Here is a 21498-nt window from a genome sequence, read left to right as displayed (position 1 = left end):
TATATAAGACGGTGAGGCTCAGTCAGTCACTCAGTGTTGCCTGAGAGGGCAACACTGCAACAGCCGGCCGCCAGGCTGTCTTTTTTTTGCACAGCTAGTTGCCTCCAGGAGGCCACAAGAGGGAGACAAGGGACTGCAAAATGGAAAATAGGCATCCACCAACTTTACAGACAACTTCTCCTTGCTCCTACAACCTCCATCCTTGCACAGTTTGTTATTCTTCTAGGTAACATAGTAACAAATCCAAATTGCTGCTCTCTTTGTAGGCAAGCAAGGCTTTGTTGCAACTGCAATTCTTACTTCTTCTTGAAATGTAGGGACGACAGTACATTCCATCACATCCATCTAGTGTACACAGGTAGGTCCATTGTGGCGGGCAGGCGAGCGGGCGGGCTGCTTTATTGGCTGTTTGCTGTTCCCCTACTCCACTCCACTATTTGACTGTTGTGCTGCATCAATCAATCAATCAATCAATCAATCAATCAATCAATCAATCAATCAGTGGCTGGCTCAGGTGCAGCTCTTTAACTTACCTAAAAGGGAGGGCGGAGAGAAGACAAGGAAGGTGAATGAGGTGTTCCAATGTGAAATGCCGGAAACACAGAAACACAGACGACACACAACAAGAGGTGGCAATCTATTCATTAATTGCATTTAATCAATGAGCTCATTATCACTCATGCATTGTCCAACAGGTGTTGAAATAATGGGATTAAAAGGGGAGATCCCTTCAGAAAGACAGAAACAATAGCAAAGACAAAAAACACTTTTGGAATCTGCTTTTAGTCAACACATAAGGAAAGGGTGCACCGGTCCTGGAAATACTGCAATACCAGGTCAATGCGTGGAGTGGACAGAGCAAGCTCTATTTCCATCTCCCTGTTCTAAAAATCCATTTAATATATGGTCCCCAGATAGGGGACGTATCAGATATTAAACTGATAAGAACAGATACTACACTTGATCTTAGCCAAAAGGCCGAGAAGCGATAACCCGAACGGGCCGCGCGTTGCCCGAGCCTGCCCGATACTGCTGTTCAGCCCTTGCAGCGATTCAGCCTACTTCTAGGCAATTCCATGGGGCCCTGCAGGCTCACACACTCACAGCTACACGGGAGGTGAATAAAGGCCGGAGAGGAAGCCAGACAGGATTTGCTTCTTTTGCTTGCACCACAATGCAGTGCTGAAAGAGGAGGAATCTACATAAAAACGCCTTCCTGGCAACGCCCAAATGCCCTGCTGCCATGCAGATAAACACTGGCAGCGGCAGCAAGTGCATGCCCACAGCCACCCCTTGTTCCTTCACACCTTGTATCAGCTGTAATCCAGTCCAGTCCAGTGCTGCCTGCTGAGCAGCACTGACCAACACTGCCTGGGCCCAGGCTTTTATCTCTGAGGCCCCATTATGATGTCAGAAAGCTGGCTCTGGAATCCTGAGGGCTCCACTATGACACGTGCAAAGTTCCGTCTGAACTTTATATAAGACGGTGAGGCTCAGTCAGTCACTCAGTGTTGCCTGAGAGGGCAACACTGCAACAGCCGGCCGCCAGGCTGTCTTTTTTTTGCACAGCTAGTTGCCTCCAGGAGGCCACAAGAGGGAGACAAGGGACTGCAAAATGGAAAATAGGCATCCACCAACTTTACAGACAACTTCTCCTTGCTCCTACAACCTCCATCCTTGCACAGTTTGTTATTCTTCTAGGTAACATAGTAACAAATCCAAATTGCTGCTCTCTTTGTAGGCAAGCAAGGCTTTGTTGCAACTGCAATTCTTACTTCTTCTTGAAATGTAGGGACGACAGTACATTCCATCACATCCATCTAGTGTACACAGGTAGGTCCATTGTGGCGGGCAGGCGAGCGGGCGGGCTGCTTTATTGGCTGTTTGCTGTTCCCCTACTCCACTCCACTATTTGACTGTTGTGCTGCATCAATCAATCAATCAATCAATCAATCAATCAATCAATCAATCAATCAATCAATCAATCAATCAGTGGCTGGCTCAGGTGCAGCTCTTTAACTTACCTAAAAGGGAGGGCGGAGAGAAGACAAGGAAGGTGAATGAGGTGTTCCAATGTGAAATGCCGGAAACACAGAAACACAAACGACACACAACAAGAGGTGGCAATCTATTCATTAATTGCATTTAATCAATGAGCTCATTATCACTCATGCATTGTCCAACAGGTGTTGAAATAATGGGATTAAAAGGGGAGATCCCTTCAGAAAGACAGAAACAATAGCAAAGACAAAAAACACTTTTGGAATCTGCTTTTAGTCAACACATAAGGAAAGGGTGCACCGGTCCTGGAAATACTGCAATACCAGGTCAATGCGTGGAGTGGACAGAGCAAGCTCTATTTCCATCTCCCTGTTCTAAAAATCCATTTAATATATGGTCCCCAGATAGGGGACGTATCAGATATTAAACTGATAAGAACAGATACTACACTTGATCTTAGCCAAAAGGCCGAGAAGCGATAACCCGAACGGGCCGCGCGTTGCCCGAGCCTGCCCGATACTGCTGTTCAGCCCTTGCAGCGATTCAGCCTACTTCTAGGCAATTCCATGGGGCCCTGCAGGCTCACACACTCACAGCTACACGGGAGGTGAATAAAGGCCGGAGAGGAAGCCAGACAGGATTTGCTTCTTTTGCTTGCACCACAATGCAGTGCTGAAAGAGGAGGAATCTACATAAAAACGCCTTCCTGGCAACGCCCAAATGCCCTGCTGCCATGCAGATAAACACTGGCAGCGGCAGCAAGTGCATGCCCACAGCCACCCCTTGTTCCTTCACACCTTGTATCAGCTGTAATCCAGTCCAGTCCAGTGCTGCCTGCTGAGCAGCACTGACCAACACTGCCTGGGCCCAGGCTTTTATCTCTGAGGCCCCATTATGATGTCAGAAAGCTGGCTCTGGAATCCTGAGGGCTCCACTATGACACGTGCAAAGTTCCGTCTGAACTTTATATAAGACGGTGAGGCTCAGTCAGTCACTCAGTGTTGCCTGAGAGGGCAACACTGCAACAGCCGGCCGCCAGGCTGTCTTTTTTTTGCACAGCTAGTTGCCTCCAGGAGGCCACAAGAGGGAGACAAGGGACTGCAAAATGGAAAATAGGCATCCACCAACTTTACAGACAACTTCTCCTTGCTCCTACAACCTCCATCCTTGCACAGTTTGTTATTCTTCTAGGTAACATAGTAACAAATCCAAATTGCTGCTCTCTTTGTAGGCAAGCAAGGCTTTGTTGCAACTGCAATTCTTACTTCTTCTTGAAATGTAGGGACGACAGTACATTCCATCACATCCATCTAGTGTACACAGGTAGGTCCATTGTGGCGGGCAGGCGAGCGGGCGGGCTGCTTTATTGGCTGTTTGCTGTTCCCCTACTCCACTCCACTATTTGACTGTTGTGCTGCATCAATCAATCAATCAATCAATCAATCAATCAATCAATCAATCAATCAATCAATCAATCAGTGGCTGGCTCAGGTGCAGCTCTTTAACTTACCTAAAAGGGAGGGCGGAGAGAAGACAAGGAAGGTGAATGAGGTGTTCCAATGTGAAATGCCGGAAACACAGAAACACAGACGACACACAACAAGAGGTGGCAATCTATTCATTAATTGCATTTAATCAATGAGCTCATTATCACTCATGCATTGTCCAACAGGTGTTGAAATAATGGGATTAAAAGGGGAGATCCCTTCAGAAAGACAGAAACAATAGCAAAGACAAAAAACACTTTTGGAATCTGCTTTTAGTCAACACATAAGGAAAGGGTGCACCGGTCCTGGAAATACTGCAATACCAGGTCAATGCGTGGAGTGGACAGAGCAAGCTCTATTTCCATCTCCCTGTTCTAAAAATCCATTTAATATATGGTCCCCAGATAGGGGACGTATCAGATATTAAACTGATAAGAACAGATACTACACTTGATCTTAGCCAAAAGGCCGAGAAGCGATAACCCGAACGGGCCGCGCGTTGCCCGAGCCTGCCCGATACTGCTGTTCAGCCCTTGCAGCGATTCAGCCTACTTCTAGGCAATTCCATGGGGCCCTGCAGGCTCACACACTCACAGCTACACGGGAGGTGAATAAAGGCCGGAGAGGAAGCCAGACAGGATTTGCTTCTTTTGCTTGCACCACAATGCAGTGCTGAAAGAGGAGGAATCTACATAAAAACGCCTTCCTGGCAACGCCCAAATGCCCTGCTGCCATGCAGATAAACACTGGCAGCGGCAGCAAGTGCATGCCCACAGCCACCCCTTGTTCCTTCACACCTTGTATCAGCTGTAATCCAGTCCAGTCCAGTGCTGCCTGCTGAGCAGCACTGACCAACACTGCCTGGGCCCAGGCTTTTATCTCTGAGGCCCCATTATGATGTCAGAAAGCTGGCTCTGGAATCCTGAGGGCTCCACTATGACACGTGCAAAGTTCCGTCTGAACTTTATATAAGACGGTGAGGCTCAGTCAGTCACTCAGTGTTGCCTGAGAGGGCAACACTGCAACAGCCGGCCGCCAGGCTGTCTTTTTTTTGCACAGCTAGTTGCCTCCAGGAGGCCACAAGAGGGAGACAAGGGACTGCAAAATGGAAAATAGGCATCCACCAACTTTACAGACAACTTCTCCTTGCTCCTACAACCTCCATCCTTGCACAGTTTGTTATTCTTCTAGGTAACATAGTAACAAATCCAAATTGCTGCTCTCTTTGTAGGCAAGCAAGGCTTTGTTGCAACTGCAATTCTTACTTCTTCTTGAAATGTAGGGACGACAGTACATTCCATCACATCCATCTAGTGTACACAGGTAGGTCCATTGTGGCGGGCAGGCGAGCGGGCGGGCTGCTTTATTGGCTGTTTGCTGTTCCCCTACTCCACTCCACTATTTGACTGTTGTGCTGCATCAATCAATCAATCAATCAATCAATCAATCAATCAATCAATCAATCAATCAATCAGTGGCTGGCTCAGGTGCAGCTCTTTAACTTACCTAAAAGGGAGGGCGGAGAGAAGACAAGGAAGGTGAATGAGGTGTTCCAATGTGAAATGCCGGCAACAAGAGGTGGCAATCTATTCATTAATTGCATTTAATCAATGAGCTCATTATCACTCATGCATTGTCCAACAGGTGTTGAAATAATGGGATTAAAAGGGGAGATCCCTTCAGAAAGACAGAAACAATAGCAAAGACAAAAAACACTTTTGGAATCTGCTTTTAGTCAACACATAAGGAAAGGGTGCACCGGTCCTGGAAATACTGCAATACCAGGTCAATGCGTGGAGTGGACAGAGCAAGCTCTATTTCCATCTCCCTGTTCTAAAAATCCATTTAATATATGGTCCCCAGATAGGGGACGTATCAGATATTAAACTGATAAGAACAGATACTACACTTGATCTTAGCCAAAAGGCCGAGAAGCGATAACCCGAACGGGCCGCGCGTTGCCCGAGCCTGCCCGATACTGCTGTTCAGCCCTTGCAGCGATTCAGCCTACTTCTAGGCAATTCCATGGGGCCCTGCAGGCTCACACACTCACAGCTACACGGGAGGTGAATAAAGGCCGGAGAGGAAGCCAGACAGGATTTGCTTCTTTTGCTTGCACCACAATGCAGTGCTGAAAGAGGAGGAATCTACATAAAAACGCCTTCCTGGCAACGCCCAAATGCCCTGCTGCCATGCAGATAAACACTGGCAGCGGCAGCAAGTGCATGCCCACAGCCACCCCTTGTTCCTTCACACCTTGTATCAGCTGTAATCCAGTCCAGTCCAGTGCTGCCTGCTGAGCAGCACTGACCAACACTGCCTGGGCCCAGGCTTTTATCTCTGAGGCCCCATTATGATGTCAGAAAGCTGGCTCTGGAATCCTGAGGGCTCCACTATGACACGTGCAAAGTTCCGTCTGAACTTTATATAAGACGGTGAGGCTCAGTCAGTCACTCAGTGTTGCCTGAGAGGGCAACACTGCAACAGCCGGCCGCCAGGCTGTCTTTTTTTTGCACAGCTAGTTGCCTCCAGGAGGCCACAAGAGGGAGACAAGGGACTGCAAAATGGAAAATAGGCATCCACCAACTTTACAGACAACTTCTCCTTGCTCCTACAACCTCCATCCTTGCACAGTTTGTTATTCTTCTAGGTAACATAGTAACAAATCCAAATTGCTGCTCTCTTTGTAGGCAAGCAAGGCTTTGTTGCAACTGCAATTCTTACTTCTTCTTGAAATGTAGGGACGACAGTACATTCCATCACATCCATCTAGTGTACACAGGTAGGTCCATTGTGGCGGGCAGGCGAGCGGGCGGGCTGCTTTATTGGCTGTTTGCTGTTCCCCTACTCCACTCCACTATTTGACTGTTGTGCTGCATCAATCAATCAATCAATCAATCAATCAATCAATCAATCAATCAATCAATCAGTGGCTGGCTCAGGTGCAGCTCTTTAACTTACCTAAAAGGGAGGGCGGAGAGAAGACAAGGAAGGTGAATGAGGTGTTCCAATGTGAAATGCCGGAAACACAGAAACACAGACGACACACAACAAGAGGTGGCAATCTATTCATTAATTGCATTTAATCAATGAGCTCATTATCACTCATGCATTGTCCAACAGGTGTTGAAATAATGGGATTAAAAGGGGAGATCCCTTCAGAAAGACAGAAACAATAGCAAAGACAAAAAACACTTTTGGAATCTGCTTTTAGTCAACACATAAGGAAAGGGTGCACCGGTCCTGGAAATACTGCAATACCAGGTCAATGCGTGGAGTGGACAGAGCAAGCTCTATTTCCATCTCCCTGTTCTAAAAATCCATTTAATATATGGTCCCCAGATAGGGGACGTATCAGATATTAAACTGATAAGAACAGATACTACACTTGATCTTAGCCAAAAGGCCGAGAAGCGATAACCCGAACGGGCCGCGCGTTGCCCGAGCCTGCCCGATACTGCTGTTCAGCCCTTGCAGCGATTCAGCCTACTTCTAGGCAATTCCATGGGGCCCTGCAGGCTCACACACTCACAGCTACACGGGAGGTGAATAAAGGCCGGGGAGGAAGCCAGACAGGATTTGCTTCTTTTGCTTGCACCACAATGCAGTGCTGAAAGAGGAGGAATCTACATAAAAACGCCTTCCTGGCAACGCCCAAATGCCCTGCTGCCATGCAGATAAACACTGGCAGCGGCAGCAAGTGCATGCCCACAGCCACCCCTTGTTCCTTCACACCTTGTATCAGCTGTAATCCAGTCCAGTCCAGTGCTGCCTGCTGAGCAGCACTGACCAACACTGCCTGGGCCCAGGCTTTTATCTCTGAGGCCCCATTATGATGTCAGAAAGCTGGCTCTGGAATCCTGAGGGCTCCACTATGACACGTGCAAAGTTCCGTCTGAACTTTATATAAGACGGTGAGGCTCAGTCAGTCACTCAGTGTTGCATGAGAGGGCAACACTGCAACAGCCGGCCGCCAGGCTGTCTTTTTTTTGCACAGCTAGTTGCCTCCAGGAGGCCACAAGAGGGAGACAAGGGACTGCAAAATGGAAAATAGGCATCCACCAACTTTACAGACAACTTCTCCTTGCTCCTACAACCTCCATCCTTGCACAGTTTGTTATTCTTCTAGGTAACATAGTAACAAATCCAAATTGCTGCTCTCTTTGTAGGCAAGCAAGGCTTTGTTGCAACTGCAATTCTTACTTCTTCTTGAAAAAATGTAGGGACGACAGTACATTCCATCACATCCATCTAGTGTACACAGGTAGGTCCATTGTGGCGGGCAGGCGAGCGGGCGGGCTGCTTTATTGGCTGTTTGCTGTTCCCCTACTCCACTCCACTATTTGACTGTTGTGCTGCAATCAATCAATCAATCAATCAATCAATCAATCAATCAATCAATCAATCAATCAGTGGCTGGCTCAGGTGCAGCTCTTTAACTTACCTAAAAGGGAGGGCGGAGAGAAGACAAGGAAGGTGAATGAGGTGTTCCAATGTGAAATGCCGGAAACACAGAAACACAGACGACACACAACAAGAGGTGGCAATCTATTCATTAATTGCATTTAATCAATGAGCTCATTATCACTCATGCATTGTCCAACAGGTGTTGAAATAATGGGATTAAAAGGGGAGATCCCTTCAGAAAGACAGAAACAATAGCAAAGACAAAAAACACTTTTGGAATCTGCTTTTAGTCAACACATAAGGAAAGGGTGCACCGGTCCTGGAAATACTGCAATACCAGGTCAATGCGTGGAGTGGACAGAGCAAGCTCTATTTCCATCTCCCTGTTCTAAAAATCCATTTAATATATGGTCCCCAGATAGGGGACGTATCAGATATTAAACTGATAAGAACAGATACTACACTTGATCTTAGCCAAAAGGCCGAGAAGCGATAACCCGAACGGGCCGCGCGTTGCCCGAGCCTGCCCGATACTGCTGTTCAGCCCTTGCAGCGATTCAGCCTACTTCTAGGCAATTCCATGGGGCCCTGCAGGCTCACACACTCACAGCTACACGGGAGGTGAATAAAGGCCGGAGAGGAAGCCAGACAGGATTTGCTTCTTTTGCTTGCACCACAATGCAGTGCTGAAAGAGGAGGAATCTACATAAAAACGCCTTCCTGGCAACGCCCAAATGCCCTGCTGCCATGCAGATAAACACTGGCAGCGGCAGCAAGTGCATGCCCACAGCCACCCCTTGTTCCTTCACACCTTGTATCAGCTGTAATCCAGTCCAGTCCAGTGCTGCCTGCTGAGCAGCACTGACCAACACTGCCTGGGCCCAGGATTTTATCTCTGAGGCCCCATTATGATGTCAGAAAGCTGGCTCTGGAATCCTGAGGGCTCCACTATGACACGTGCAAAGTTCCGTCTGAACTTTATATAAGACGGTGAGGCTCAGTCAGTCACTCAGTGTTGCCTGAGAGGGCAACACTGCAACAGCCGGCCGCCAGGCTGTCTTTTTTTTGCACAGCTAGTTGCCTCCAGGAGGCCACAAGAGGGAGACAAGGGACTGCAAAATGGAAAATAGGCATCCACCAACTTTACAGACAACTTCTCCTTGCTCCTACAACCTCCATCCTTGCACAGTTTGTTATTCTTCTAGGTAACATAGTAACAAATCCAAATTGCTGCTCTCTTTGTAGGCAAGCAAGGCTTTGTTGCAACTGCAATTCTTACTTCTTCTTGAAATGTAGGGACGACAGTACATTCCATCACATCCATCTAGTGTACACAGGTAGGTCCATTGTGGCGGGCAGGCGAGCGGGCGGGCTGCTTTATTGGCTGTTTGCTGTTCCCCTACTCCACTCCACTATTTGACTGTTGTGCTGCATCAATCAATCAATCAATCAATCAATCAATCAATCAATCAATCAATCAATCAATCAGTGGCTGGCTCAGGTGCAGCTCTTTAACTTACCTAAAAGGGAGGGCGGAGAGAAGACAAGGAAGGTGAATGAGGTGTTCCAATGTGAAATGCCGGAAACACAGAAACACAGACGACACACAACAAGAGGTGGCAATCTATTCATTAATTGCATTTAATCAATGAGCTCATTATCACTCATGCATTGTCCAACAGGTGTTGAAATAATGGGATTAAAAGGGGAGATCCCTTCAGAAAGACAGAAACAATAGCAAAGACAAAAAACACTTTTGGAATCTGCTTTTAGTCAACACATAAGGAAAGGGTGCACCGGTCCTGGAAATACTGCAATACCAGGTCAATGCGTGGAGTGGACAGAGCAAGCTCTATTTCCATCTCCCTGTTCTAAAAATCCATTTAATATATGGTCCCCAGATAGGGGACGTATCAGATATTAAACTGATAAGAACAGATACTACACTTGATCTTAGCCAAAAGGCCGAGAAGCGATAACCCGAACGGGCCGCGCGTTGCCCGAGCCTGCCCGATACTGCTGTTCAGCCCTTGCAGCGATTCAGCCTACTTCTAGGCAATTCCATGGGGCCCTGCAGGCTCACACACTCACAGCTACACGGGAGGTGAATAAAGGCCGGAGAGGAAGCCAGACAGGATTTGCTTCTTTTGCTTGCACCACAATGCAGTGCTGAAAGAGGAGGAATCTACATAAAAACGCCTTCCTGGCAACGCCCAAATGCCCTGCTGCCATGCAGATAAACACTGGCAGCGGCAGCAAGTGCATGCCCACAGCCACCCCTTGTTCCTTCACACCTTGTATCAGCTGTAATCCAGTCCAGTCCAGTGCTGCCTGCTGAGCAGCACTGACCAACACTGCCTGGGCCCAGGCTTTTATCTCTGAGGCCCCATTATGATGTCAGAAAGCTGGCTCTGGAATCCTGAGGGCTCCACTATGACACGTGCAAAGTTCCGTCTGAACTTTATATAAGACGGTGAGGCTCAGTCAGTCACTCAGTGTTGCCTGAGAGGGCAACACTGCAACAGCCGGCCGCCAGGCTGTCTTTTTTTTGCACAGCTAGTTGCCTCCAGGAGGCCACAAGAGGGAGACAAGGGACTGCAAAATGGAAAATAGGCATCCACCAACTTTACAGACAACTTCTCCTTGCTCCTACAACCTCCATCCTTGCACAGTTTGTTATTCTTCTAGGTAACATAGTAACAAATCCAAATTGCTGCTCTCTTTGTAGGCAAGCAAGGCTTTGTTGCAACTGCAATTCTTACTTCTTCTTGAAATGTAGGGACGACAGTACATTCCATCACATCCATCTAGTGTACACAGGTAGGTCCATTGTGGCGGGCAGGCGAGCGGGCGGGCTGCTTTATTGGCTGTTTGCTGTTCCCCTACTCCACTCCACTATTTGACTGTTGTGCTGCATCAATCAATCAATCAATCAATCAATCAATCAATCAATCAATCAATCAATCAAGTGGCTGGCTCAGGTGCAGCTCTTTAACTTACCTAAAAGGGAGGGCGGAGAGAAGACAAGGAAGGTGAATGAGGTGTTCCAATGTGAAATGCCGGAAACACAGAAACACAGACGACACACAACAAGAGGTGGCAATCTATTCATTAATTGCATTTAATCAATGAGCTCATTATCACTCATGCATTGTCCAACAGGTGTTGAAATAATGGGATTAAAAGGGGAGATCCCTTCAGAAAGACAGAAACAATAGCAAAGACAAAAAACACTTTTGGAATCTGCTTTTAGTCAACACATAAGGAAAGGGTGCACCGGTCCTGGAAATACTGCAATACCAGGTCAATGCGTGGAGTGGACAGAGCAAGCTCTATTTCCATCTCCCTGTTCTAAAAATCCATTTAATATATGGTCCCCAGATAGGGGACGTATCAGATATTAAACTGATAAGAACAGATACTACACTTGATCTTAGCCAAAAGGCCGAGAAGCGATAACCCGAACGGGCCGCGCGTTGCCCGAGCCTGCCCGATACTGCTGTTCAGCCCTTGCAGCGATTCAGCCTACTTCTAGGCAATTCCATGGGGCCCTGCAGGCTCACACACTCACAGCTACACGGGAGGTGAATAAAGGCCGGAGAGGAAGCCAGACAGGATTTGCTTCTTTTGCTTGCACCACAATGCAGTGCTGAAAGAGGAGGAATCTACATAAAAACGCCTTCCTGGCAACGCCCAAATGCCCTGCTGCCATGCAGATAAACACTGGCAGCGGCAGCAAGTGCATGCCCACAGCCACCCCTTGTTCCTTCACACCTTGTATCAGCTGTAATCCAGTCCAGTCCAGTGCTGCCTGCTGAGCAGCACTGACCAACACTGCCTGGGCCCAGGCTTTTATCTCTGAGGCCCCATTATGATGTCAGAAAGCTGGCTCTGGAATCCTGAGGGCTCCACTATGACACGTGCAAAGTTCCGTCTGAACTTTATATAAGACGGTGAGGCTCAGTCAGTCACTCAGTGTTGCCTGAGAGGGCAACACTGCAACAGCCGGCCGCCAGGCTGTCTTTTTTTTGCACAGCTAGTTGCCTCCAGGAGGCCACAAGAGGGAGACAAGGGACTGCAAAATGGAAAATAGGCATCCACCAACTTTACAGACAACTTCTCCTTGCTCCTACAACCTCCATCCTTGCACAGTTTGTTATTCTTCTAGGTAACATAGTAACAAATCCAAATTGCTGCTCTCTTTGTAGGCAAGCAAGGCTTTGTTGCAACTGCAATTCTTACTTCTTCTTGAAATGTAGGGACGACAGTACATTCCATCACATCCATCTAGTGTACACAGGTAGGTCCATTGTGGCGGGCAGGCGAGCGGGCGGGCTGCTTTATTGGCTGTTTGCTGTTCCCCTACTCCACTCCACTATTTGACTGTTGTGCTGCATCAATCAATCAATCAATCAATCAATCAATCAATCAATCAATCAATCAATCAATCAGTGGCTGGCTCAGGTGCAGCTCTTTAACTTACCTAAAAGGGAGGGCGGAGAGAAGACAAGGAAGGTGAATGAGGTGTTCCAATGTGAAATGCCGGAAACACAGAAACACAGACGACACACAACAAGAGGTGGCAATCTATTCATTAATTGCATTTAATCAATGAGCTCATTATCACTCATGCATTGTCCAACAGGTGTTGAAATAATGGGATTAAAAGGGGAGATCCCTTCAGAAAGACAGAAACAATAGCAAAGACAAAAAACACTTTTGGAATCTGCTTTTAGTCAACACATAAGGAAAGGGTGCACCGGTCCTGGAAATACTGCAATACCAGGTCAATGCGTGGAGTGGACAGAGCAAGCTCTATTTCCATCTCCCTGTTCTAAAAATCCATTTAATATATGGTCCCCAGATAGGGGACGTATCAGATATTAAACTGATAAGAACAGATACTACACTTGATCTTAGCCAAAAGGCCGAGAAGCGATAACCCGAACGGGCCGCGCGTTGCCCGAGCCTGCCCGATACTGCTGTTCAGCCCTTGCAGCGATTCAGCCTACTTCTAGGCAATTCCATGGGGCCCTGCAGGCTCACACACTCACAGCTACACGGGAGGTGAATAAAGGCCGGAGAGGAAGCCAGACAGGATTTGCTTCTTTTGCTTGCACCACAATGCAGTGCTGAAAGAGGAGGAATCTACATAAAAACGCCTTCCTGGCAACGCCCAAATGCCCTGCTGCCATGCAGATAAACACTGGCAGCGGCAGCAAGTGCATGCCCACAGCCACCCCTTGTTCCTTCACACCTTGTATCAGCTGTAATCCAGTCCAGTCCAGTGCTGCCTGCTGAGCAGCACTGACCAACACTGCCTGGGCCCAGGCTTTTATCTCTGAGGCCCCATTATGATGTCAGAAAGCTGGCTCTGGAATCCTGAGGGCTCCACTATGACACGTGCAAAGTTCCGTCTGAACTTTATATAAGACGGTGAGGCTCAGTCAGTCACTCAGTGTTGCCTGAGAGGGCAACACTGCAACAGCCGGCCGCCAGGCTGTCTTTTTTTTGCACAGCTAGTTGGCTCCAGGAGGCCACAAGAGGGAGACAAGGGACTGCAAAATGGAAAATAGGCATCCACCAACTTTACAGACAACTTCTCCTTGCTCCTACAACCTCCATCCTTGCACAGTTTGTTATTCTTCTAGGTAACATAGTAACAAATCCAAATTGCTGCTCTCTTTGTAGGCAAGCAAGGCTTTGTTGCAACTGCAATTCTTACTTCTTCTTGAAATGTAGGGACGACAGTACATTCCATCACATCCATCTAGTGTACACAGGTAGGTCCATTGTGGCGGGCAGGCGAGCGGGCGGGCTGCTTTATTGGCTGTTTGCTGTTCCCCTACTCCACTCCACTATTTGACTGTTGTGCTGCATCAATCAATCAATCAATCAATCAATCAATCAATCAATCAATCAATCAATCAATCAATCAATCAGTGGCTGGCTCAGGTGCAGCTCTTTAACTTACCTAAAAGGGAGGGCGGAGAGAAGACAAGGAAGGTGAATGAGGTGTTCCAATGTGAAATGCCGGAAACACAGAAACACAGACGACACACAACAAGAGGTGGCAATCTATTCATTAATTGCATTTAATCAATGAGCTCATTATCACTCATGCATTGTCCAACAGGTGTTGAAATAATGGGATTAAAAGGGGAGATCCCTTCAGAAAGACAGAAACAATAGCAAAGACAAAAAACACTTTTGGAATCTGCTTTTAGTCAACACATAAGGAAAGGGTGCACCGGTCCTGGAAATACTGCAATACCAGGTCAATGCGTGGAGTGGACAGAGCAAGCTCTATTTCCATCTCCCTGTTCTAAAAATCCATTTAATATATGGTCCCCAGATAGGGGACGTATCAGATATTAAACTGATAAGAACAGATACTACACTTGATCTTAGCCAAAAGGCCGAGAAGCGATAACCCGAACGGGCCGCGCGTTGCCCGAGCCTGCCCGATACTGCTGTTCAGCCCTTGCAGCGATTCAGCCTACTTCTAGGCAATTCCATGGGGCCCTGCAGGCTCACACACTCACAGCTACACGGGAGGTGAATAAAGGCCGGAGAGGAAGCCAGACAGGATTTGCTTCTTTTGCTTGCACCACAATGCAGTGCTGAAAGAGGAGGAATCTACATAAAAACGCCTTCCTGGCAACGCCCAAATGCCCTGCTGCCATGCAGATAAACACTGGCAGCGGCAGCAAGTGCATGCCCACAGCCACCCCTTGTTCCTTCACACCTTGTATCAGCTGTAATCCAGTCCAGTCCAGTGCTGCCTGCTGAGCAGCACTGACCAACACTGCCTGGGCCCAGGCTTTTATCTCTGAGGCCCCATTATGATGTCAGAAAGCTGGCTCTGGAATCCTGAGGGCTCCACTATGACACGTGCAAAGTTCCGTCTGAACTTTATATAAGACGGTGAGGCTCAGTCAGTCACTCAGTGTTGCCTGAGAGGGCAACACTGCAACAGCCGGCCGCCAGGCTGTCTTTTTTTTGCACAGCTAGTTGCCTCCAGGAGGCCACAAGAGGGAGACAAGGGACTGCAAAATGGAAAATAGGCATCCACCAACTTTACAGACAACTTCTCCTTGCTCCTACAACCTCCATCCTTGCACAGTTTGTTATTCTTCTAGGTAACATAGTAACAAATCCAAATTGCTGCTCTCTTTGTAGGCAAGCAAGGCTTTGTTGCAACTGCAATTCTTACTTCTTCTTGAAATGTAGGGACGACAGTACATTCCATCACATCCATCTAGTGTACACAGGTAGGTCCATTGTGGCGGGCAGGCGAGCGGGCGGGCTGCTTTATTGGCTGTTTGCTGTTCCCCTACTCCACTCCACTATTTGACTGTTGTGCTGCATCAATCAATCAATCAATCAATCAATCAATCAATCAATCAATCAGTGGCTGGCTCAGGTGCAGCTCTTTAACTTACCTAAAAGGGAGGGCGGAGAGAAGACAAGGAAGGTGAATGAGGTGTTCCAATGTGAAATGCCGGAAACACAGAAACACAGACGACACACAACAAGAGGTGGCAATCTATTCATTAATTGCATTTAATCAATGAGCTCATTATCACTCATGCATTGTCCAACAGGTGTTGAAATAATGGGATTAAAAGGGGAGATCCCTTCAGAAAGACAGAAACAATAGCAAAGACAAAAAACACTTTTGGAATCTGCTTTTAGTCAACACATAAGGAAAGGGTGCACCGGTCCTGGAAATACTGCAATACCAGGTCAATGCGTGGAGTGGACAGAGCAAGCTCTATTTCCATCTCCCTGTTCTAAAAATCCATTTAATATATGGTCCCCAGATAGGGGACGTATCAGATATTAAACTGATAAGAACAGATACTACACTTGATCTTAGCCAAAAGGCCGAGAAGCGATAACCCGAACGGGCCGCGCGTTGCCCGAGCCTGCCCGATACTGCTGTTCAGCCCTTGCAGCGATTCAGCCTACTTCTAGGCAATTCCATGGGGCCCTGCAGGCTCACACACTCACAGCTACACGGGAGGTGAATAAAGGCCGGAGAGGAAGCCAGACAGGATTTGCTTCTTTTGCTTGCACCACAATGCAGTGCTGAAAGAGGAGGAATCTACATAAAAACGCCTTCCTGGCAACGCCCAAATGCCCTGCTGCCATGCAGATAAACACTGGCAGCGGCAGCAAGTGCATGCCCACAGCCACCCCTTGTTCCTTCACACCTTGTATCAGCTGTAATCCAGTCCAGTCCAGTGCTGCCTGCTGAGCAGCACTGACCAACACTGCCTGGGCCCAGGCTTTTATCTCTGAGGCCCCATTATGATGTCAGAAAGCTGGCTCTGGAATCCTGAGGGCTCCACTATGACACGTGCAAAGTTCCGTCTGAACTTTATATAAGACGGTGAGGCTCAGTCAGTCACTCAGTGTTGCCTGAGAGGGCAACACTGCAACAGCCGGCCGCCAGGCTGTCTTTTTTTTGCACAGCTAGTTGCCTCCAGGAGGCCACAAGAGGGAGACAAGGGACTGCAAAATGGAAAATAGGCATCCACCAACTTTACAGACAACTTCTCCTTGCTCCTACAACCTCCATCCTTGCACAGTTTGTTATTCTTCTAGGTAACATAGTAACAAATCCAAATTGCTGCTCTCTTTGTAGGCAAGCAAGGCTTTGTTGCAACTGCAATTCTTACTTCTTCTTGAAATGTAGGGACGACAGTACATTCCATCACATCCATCTAGTGTACACAGGTAGGTCCATTGTGGCGGGCAGGCGAGCGGGCGGGCTGCTTTATTGGCTGTTTGCTGTTCCCCTACTCCACTCCACTATTTGACTGTTGTGCTGCATCAATCAATCAATCAATCAATCAATCAATCAATCAATCAGTGGCTGGCTCAGGTGCAGCTCTTTAACTTACCTAAAAGGGAGGGCGGAGAGAAGACAAGGAAGGTGAATGAGGTGTTCCAATGTGAAATGCCGGAAACACAGAAACACAGACGACACACAACAAGAGGTGGCAATCTATTCATTAATTGCATTTAATCAATGAGCTCATTATCACTCATGCATTGTCCAACAGGTGTTGAAATAATGGGATTAAAAGGGGAGATCCCTTCAGAAAGACAGAAACAATAGCAAAGACAAAAAACACTTTTGGAATCTGCTTTTAGTCAACACATAAGGAAAGGGTGCACCGGTCCTGGAAATACTGCAATACCAGGTCAATGCGTGGAGTGGACAGAGCAAGCTCTATTTCCATCTCCCTGTTCTAAAAATCCATTTAATATATGGTCCCCAGATAGGGGACGTATCAGATATTAAACTGATAAGAACAGATACTACACTTGATCTTAGCCAAAAGGCCGAGAAGCGATAACCCGAACGGGCCGCGCGTTGCCCGAGCCTGCCCGATACTGCTGTTCAGCCCTTGCAGCGATTCAGCCTACTTCTAGGCAATTCCATGGGGCCCTGCAGGCTCACACACTCACAGCTACACGGGAGGTGAATAAAGGCCGGAGAGGAAGCCAGACAGGATTTGCTTCTTTTGCTTGCACCACAATGCAGTGCTGAAAGAGGAGGAATCTACATAAAAACGCCTTCCTGGCAACGCCCAAATGCCCTGCTGCCATGCAGATAAACACTGGCAGCGGCAGCAAGTGCATGCCCACAGCCACCCCTTGTTCCTTCACACCTTGTATCAGCTGTAATCCAGTCCAGTCCAGTCAGTGGCGTAGCTATAGGGGTCGCAGCGGTCGCAACTGCGACCGGGCCCCGTAGCTAGGGGGGCCCGCAGGCCCCCCTCACCACACTAGCGCTGCAATGATTGCTCTACATTGCTGGGTCCCTGCTGTGGTACAAAAGAGACCCAGTAATGTAGCTTAAAGCATTGGTGGCAGCTCAGCTGTCAGAGAGTCATTGCGTGGAGGGGGAACAAGAGGGTGGAAAGTGAATGATAGATGAATCCACTCATCTTACGAGACCCAGCCCCGCCCACTGTACTGTCCACCCAATCAGCTCACTTCTTGCTGTTTCCCTCTTCCTCGTGACCTGTTCAGAGGGAAAGGAATGGCTACAGCAAGAAGATGGTTGTGTCTGCTGCTCCCCTGCAGTACCAGCTGCTCTCTGACCCCACAGCAGATGTAAGTAGCAACTAGTAATCCAGCTATTAACCCCTTCACTGTGTGTATGTCTGTCATGCTGAGCAGTCACACCTCAGGGCTGACCGTTTAGCATAACAGACAAAGTATCTATCTATCTCATATCTATCTATCTATCTATCTATCTATCTATCTATCTATCTATCTATCTATCTATCTATCTATCTCATATCTATCTATCTATCTATCTATCTATCTATCTATCTATCTATCTATCTCATATCTATCTATCTATCTATCTATCTATCTATCTATCTATCTATCTATCTATCTATCTATCTATCTATCTATCTATCTATCTATCTATCTATCTATCTATCTATCTATCTATCTATCTATCTCATATCTATCTATCTATCTATCTATCTATCTCATATCTATCTATCTATCTATCTATCTATCTATCTATCTATCTATCTATCTATCTATCTATCTATCTATCTATCTATCTATCTATCTATCTAAATATCTATCTATCTCATATCTATCTATCTATCATCTATCTATCTATCTATCTATCTATCTCATATCTATCTATCTATCATCTATCTATCTATCTATCTATCTATCTATCTATCTATCTATCTATCTATCTATCTATCTATCTATCTATCTATCTCCTATCTATCTATCTATCTATCTATCTATCTATCTATCTATCTATCTATCTATCTATCTATCTATCTATCTATCTATCTATCTATCTATCTATCTATCTCATATCTATCTATCTCATATCTATCTATCTATCTATCTATCTATCTATCTATCTATCTATCTATCTATCTATCTATCTATCTATCTATCTATCTATCTATCTATCTATCTATCTATCTATCTATCTCATATCTATCTATCTATCTATCTCATATCTATCTATCTAATCTATCTATCTATCTATCTATCTATCTATCTATCTATCTATCTATCTATCTATCTATCTATCTATCTATCTATCTATCTATCTATCTATCTATCTATCTATCTACACTGGCGTAGCTATAGGGGTCGCAATTGCGACCGGGCCCCGAAGCCAGGGGGGCCCACAGCCCCCCGCACCACATCAATAAAAAGTTACTATAGTAACTCGGGCCGCGGGCCCTTGTTACTATAGTAACAGACTGACCTTACCTTCCTGGTTCCGGATCGCAGCGGAGGTCCTGACGTCAAGCGCTATGCGCCGCGCACAACATCGAGAGGACAGAACTTCTGCCGCGGCTGAAGAGGAAGGTAAGATTAGTTGCCCTGACTGGCGGGGTCCGACTCCCGGGACCCGCCAATCAGCTGTTTTGAAGGGGCCGCAGCACTTGTACGGGAGCTACTCCCCTTCATTCCGGTCACACTGTGAATCGGTGTCGGCGATTCACAGTGTGGGCGAGTAGTGAAATGAAGGGGAAGCAGCTCTCGTACGAGTGCTGCGGCCCCTTCAAAACAGCTGATTGGCGGGTCCCGGGAGTCGGACCCCGCCAGTCAGGGCAACTAATCTTACCTTCCTCTTCAGCCGCGGCGGAAGTTCTGTCCTCTCGATGTTGTGCGCGGCGCATAGCGCTGTGACGTCAGGACCTCCGCTGCGATCCGGAACCAGGAAAGTCCCGGAAGTCGGACCCAGACACATCAGCTATTCATGGCCTATCCTTAGGAAAGGCCATCAATGTTTAGGGACTGGACAACCCCTTTAAGCCTACGATGTAGCAGGCTTAGAGAGCCCATGAGACAGGATCACAGATTGTGTGATCCTGTTTGCTGGGCCCTGTATCTAAGACAATCACATGGTAGGCTTAGATACATGGCCCATGTGTGATCCTGTCTGTGGGACCCTGTATCTAAGCCTACCACACTGTCGGTTTAGATACAGGGCCCCAGCACACAGTAATCTTATACTGTATAAGATTACTGTTTGCTGGACCCTGTATCTAAGCCTACGTTGTGGTAGGCTTAGATACAGGGTCCCACAGACAGTATCACACATGGGCCCTGTATCTAAGCCTAACACATGTGTTACTAATCATTTTTTGTGTGTTTTCTTACAGGTTCGGTCGTTGGACTACGTCGGATTCCAGGACTACTTCGATGACAGATTTTTTTCTTATCAATAAAATGGTTAATGAGGGCTGTGTGGGTTTTTTTTTTTATTTCAATAAAATATTTTTTCTATGTGTGTTTTTTTAAACTATATTACTACCGCCTTAGTAATGGCCGCCGGCTGATTGACAGCATCCATTACTAAGGCGGGGCTTTGTGTTAGCCGGTGCAGAGGCGAACACTAACCCCCTTTATTACCCCGGTACCCACCGCCACCAGGGGTGCCGGGAAGAGCCAGGTACGATCCAGTACCTGACCATCTGTAGTGATGGGCGGCCACTGAGGTGGCCGCAGGCTGGTATTATCAGGAGGGGAAAGGCCAAAAACAGTGGCCCTTCCCACCCTGGTGATGCTAGGCTGCTGCTGCTTTATTGTATCTGGCTGGTTATGAAAAATGGGGGGGACCCCACGTCATTTAAAAAAAAAATAAAAAAAATTGGAAAGAACGATGTGGGGTCCCCCCCAATTTTCATAACCAGCCAGATGCAACACAGCAGCAGCAGGCAGCATTACAAGGGTGGGAAGGGCCACTGTTTTTGGCCTTTCCCAGCCTAATACTACCAGCCTGCGGCCACCCCGTTGCCTGCCCGTCACTACAGATGGTCGGGTACTGGTTCGTACCCGGCTCTTCCCAGTACTCCTGGTGGCGGTGGGTACCGGGGTAATAATGGGGGTTAGTGTAGCCTCTGCACAGGCTAACATTAAGCCCCGCCTTAGTAATGGAGGTTGTCAATCAGCCAGCGGCCATTACTAAGGCGGTGATAATAAAGTTTAAAAAGATACAAGCACATAGAAAAAATATTTCATTGAAATAAAAAAACAACCCTCATTAACCATTTTATTGAGAATAAAAAAAACGCCGTCATTGAAGTCCTCGAATCCGAAGTCCAACAACCGAACCTGTAAAAAAAACACAAACACACAAAAATAATCAGTAACACTTAACCCGTTAGTGACCGGCCCATCGTGTTTCTACTTCGGTCACTAACGGGCCTTATTCCGATGCCATAGACTTTTTACGTCGCGGCATCGGAATAAGTAAACAGAGCAGGGAACTGTCAGATCTCCCTGCTCTCAGCTGCTAGAGGCAGCTGAGGGCTGGGAGCGTCCCTGCTCTGCCGTGTGAGATCGATATTAGTATCGATCTCACACGTTTAACCCCTCAGATGCGGTGCTCAATAGCGAGCACCGCATCTGAGTGGTTTTGGAGAGAGGGAGGGAGCTCCCTCTCTCCCACCGACACCCGGCGATACGATCGCCGAGTGTCTGTGTCTCTAATGGCAGCCGGGGGTCTAATAAAGGCCCCCAGGTCTGCCTGGAGCGACTGCCTGCTAGATCATGCCGCAGGCATGACCTAGCAGATGCCTGT

General features: G+C 47.4%; 12 non-coding genes across 12 annotated transcripts; all 12 read right to left on the bottom strand.

Moving 5' to 3' along the window:
• Positions 1–799: 799 nt before the first annotated feature.
• LOC142697416 (U2 spliceosomal RNA) lies at positions 800–990 on the bottom strand. Its single transcript, XR_012865213.1, has one exon. It is a non-coding gene; the product is annotated as a U2 spliceosomal RNA (small nuclear RNA).
• Positions 991–2290: 1300 nt separating this feature from the next.
• Positions 2291–2481, bottom strand: LOC142697403 (U2 spliceosomal RNA). The gene has a single exon (XR_012865201.1). It is a non-coding gene; the product is annotated as a U2 spliceosomal RNA (small nuclear RNA).
• Positions 2482–3777: 1296 nt separating this feature from the next.
• LOC142697391 (U2 spliceosomal RNA) lies at positions 3778–3968 on the bottom strand. Its single transcript, XR_012865190.1, has one exon. It is a non-coding gene; the product is annotated as a U2 spliceosomal RNA (small nuclear RNA).
• A 1268-nt stretch (positions 3969–5236) lies between these two features.
• LOC142697379 (U2 spliceosomal RNA) lies at positions 5237–5427 on the bottom strand. Its single transcript, XR_012865179.1, has one exon. It is a non-coding gene; the product is annotated as a U2 spliceosomal RNA (small nuclear RNA).
• A 1288-nt stretch (positions 5428–6715) lies between these two features.
• On the bottom strand, positions 6716–6906 carry LOC142697367 (U2 spliceosomal RNA). Its single transcript, XR_012865168.1, has one exon. It is a non-coding gene; the product is annotated as a U2 spliceosomal RNA (small nuclear RNA).
• A 1292-nt stretch (positions 6907–8198) lies between these two features.
• LOC142697355 (U2 spliceosomal RNA) lies at positions 8199–8389 on the bottom strand. Its single transcript, XR_012865157.1, has one exon. It is a non-coding gene; the product is annotated as a U2 spliceosomal RNA (small nuclear RNA).
• Positions 8390–9681: 1292 nt separating this feature from the next.
• LOC142697343 (U2 spliceosomal RNA) lies at positions 9682–9872 on the bottom strand. The gene has a single exon (XR_012865146.1). It is a non-coding gene; the product is annotated as a U2 spliceosomal RNA (small nuclear RNA).
• A 1289-nt stretch (positions 9873–11161) lies between these two features.
• On the bottom strand, positions 11162–11352 carry LOC142697331 (U2 spliceosomal RNA). Its single transcript, XR_012865135.1, has one exon. It is a non-coding gene; the product is annotated as a U2 spliceosomal RNA (small nuclear RNA).
• Positions 11353–12644: 1292 nt separating this feature from the next.
• LOC142697319 (U2 spliceosomal RNA) lies at positions 12645–12835 on the bottom strand. Its single transcript, XR_012865124.1, has one exon. It is a non-coding gene; the product is annotated as a U2 spliceosomal RNA (small nuclear RNA).
• A 1300-nt stretch (positions 12836–14135) lies between these two features.
• On the bottom strand, positions 14136–14326 carry LOC142697305 (U2 spliceosomal RNA). Its single transcript, XR_012865113.1, has one exon. It is a non-coding gene; the product is annotated as a U2 spliceosomal RNA (small nuclear RNA).
• A 1280-nt stretch (positions 14327–15606) lies between these two features.
• Positions 15607–15797, bottom strand: LOC142697293 (U2 spliceosomal RNA). Its single transcript, XR_012865102.1, has one exon. It is a non-coding gene; the product is annotated as a U2 spliceosomal RNA (small nuclear RNA).
• Positions 15798–17073: 1276 nt separating this feature from the next.
• On the bottom strand, positions 17074–17264 carry LOC142697280 (U2 spliceosomal RNA). Its single transcript, XR_012865090.1, has one exon. It is a non-coding gene; the product is annotated as a U2 spliceosomal RNA (small nuclear RNA).
• Positions 17265–21498: the final 4234 nt, after the last annotated feature.

Source organism: Rhinoderma darwinii (genome assembly GCF_050947455.1).
Source record: "Rhinoderma darwinii isolate aRhiDar2 chromosome 5 unlocalized genomic scaffold, aRhiDar2.hap1 SUPER_5_unloc_8, whole genome shotgun sequence".
Taxonomy (NCBI): domain Eukaryota; kingdom Metazoa; phylum Chordata; class Amphibia; order Anura; family Rhinodermatidae; genus Rhinoderma; species Rhinoderma darwinii.
The sequence above is the reverse complement of the archived record's forward strand: the minus strand, read 5'-3'. Positions and strand labels throughout refer to the sequence as shown.